This window comes from Notothenia coriiceps, unplaced genomic scaffold (assembly GCF_000735185.1).
Source record: "Notothenia coriiceps isolate Sejong01 unplaced genomic scaffold, NC01 NC01_scaffold00022019, whole genome shotgun sequence".
Classification (NCBI taxonomy): Eukaryota; Metazoa; Chordata; class Actinopteri; order Perciformes; family Nototheniidae; genus Notothenia; species Notothenia coriiceps.
The window spans coordinates 484467-486452 of record NW_011354720.1 but is presented as its reverse complement, the minus strand read 5'-3'; the positions used below and the strand labels follow the sequence as shown (position 1 = coordinate 486452).

Below are 1986 nucleotides of genomic sequence, written 5' to 3'. Positions count from 1 at the left end.
AAAAAAAGTCCCAAATGCATAATTTCAGGTTTGTTGTTGTTATTTATTTTTGAACAGAAGTGCAAGTTTCAGTATACAAATAAGGAACTCTAACATTTTGAATAATTAACTGTATTACACAGTGAAAAACAAACCACAAACAGTACCACACACACTCAGATGGCCATATGATCTATAATGGCTGATTTCATCAAGCTGTAAAACTAAAAAGAATGTCTTGAAAATATTACAAAATAAATAATAAGAAAGTGTTTCAAGGGCGCATTGCCGTTGAAATATAAATGCCAATAGCTTCCGTTATTTATTTTGGTCTCTCGGCTTTCATGTCTATTGGCTTCTTAAAAACAGTGGTTTAGCTAGTGGAAAACGTGCCGCGCCACACTAATTGCGCCGCATAAGCGCATTTTCGGCTCAGTTGAGGCACCCTCCTCAAGATGAGCCCCCCTCCTCAAGGTGAGGCCCTACACAGTCTGCATGATCGGCCTCTAGGGAGGGACGGCCCTGCCTATGACACAGCAGCAGCAGCCTCTATCTTTGTAGCGCTGGCAAAAGGAAATTACCTGGGCTAAATTAAGACTTTCTTTTCAGAACCATTTTAACTTTTTCATACTGGTATCACATTTTGCCCTGAGCTGCTCAGAGCTTTGGCTAACACGTTTGACTCTTTTGGTCTCAGCACAAATGTTGTTGATTTGCAGAAGATATTATGGCTTCTTTGTTAGAACTGCCCTTTTTTGTAGTGTAAGCCCTGACTACAATAAAAGCAGTTAAATGTTGTTTGAGCACCACATCACAAAATGAATGCTTATTGGTTGAGTGATACAGACTAAGAAGTATAAACCATAATAACTGATGCTCTCTGTTTCTATTTCCCATAATGTGGCTATTTGGTCTTACCTTTTTTCTGAAATGCACAAAGAGTTTGACCATTTGAGTCCACTGAAAACTACTTACAGAGAAGGGAACAACTATCTACTTCATTTTTTCACTTTTCTGAGAAAAAATAACAACAACAAACAACTTGTAAATCACAAATACTTCCCCTTTGTATTATTTTACTAGCACCTACAGTACATGAACTGACCAACACCTTGATAGCTACATCTGAATTTCTATTATAGTATTTTATCCATTATGCATTGTCCCTTTTAGATAAAGTGTGAAAGTGGGGGACTCTTTCCGCACACTGTCAGTCGAAATAATTTCAGCACTCTACTTTATATCTATTTTTTCAGGCAACATCACCATTATCAGAGTGGAAAGCTAACATGTTTTGATGGTTGAGGAGTCAAGCATGATAAAGAGGATACTTGATTGAGTTTCTATGGTTGTAGGCCACCTGTGATGACCGACAAACTATGTCTCCCTTAAATTATAATATGAATTTCCTCTTCTTTCTTGTGATTTTATTCTAGTGCCCAAGGATGGAAAATGCATCTGCTACCCTGTTTACAACACCTCTCTTTTTATAGATAACAGCCCCTGTTTAAGTTAAGAAAAACACAAGTGTTTAACTATCTGGCAACAAAAGTGTTTGATATTTTTACCGATGTTTAACAAATCTCATCTGTTGAATCAGACTTAGAACATGTATCTCCTACCTGTAGGTATTAAACTGGTATCGCAGCGATGAGGTCAGCTGCTTCAGTGTCTGTGGTCAGAGGCAGAAGTGAGGATGCGACTTCATGAGCTGTTTGTGTGTGTGTGTGTTTGTGTGTGTGTGTATGCACTCTTCCACTGTTTCACTGTTACTTTAAGGGGTTTTATTGCCTAAATGTGGACATGTGTTTGTGTGTGTGTATCTCTCTCTCTACTATTACTACCACACACACACGCACGCGCTCGCACGCTAGGGGTTTCACAACTACCAATATTTACTAGTCGACTAGTTTTTCAAAATAGTAGTGGACTAGTCGTTGCGTCATAATAAAGACACACAAAGAGAGGTTTACAACTGTATTTTCTATTGGAACTCATACAGTAACA

General features: G+C 38.3%; 1 protein-coding gene and 1 long non-coding RNA gene across 3 annotated transcripts in view; one reads left to right on the top strand and one right to left on the bottom strand.

The window, feature by feature from the left end:
• LOC104953614 (C3a anaphylatoxin chemotactic receptor-like) overlaps positions 1-1677 on the bottom strand; it is a 22397-nt gene extending 20720 nt beyond the window's left edge. For both annotated transcript variants that reach the window (XM_010780577.1, XM_010780576.1), the window contains exon 1: positions 1602-1677. The gene's annotated coding sequence lies outside the window, so the exon portion shown is untranslated. The remainder of the gene's footprint in view (positions 1-1601) is intronic.
• Positions 1-1986, top strand: part of LOC104953615 (uncharacterized) — a 15365-nt gene that overhangs the window by 5558 nt on the left and 7821 nt on the right. The gene's annotated exons all lie outside the window — the stretch shown is intronic.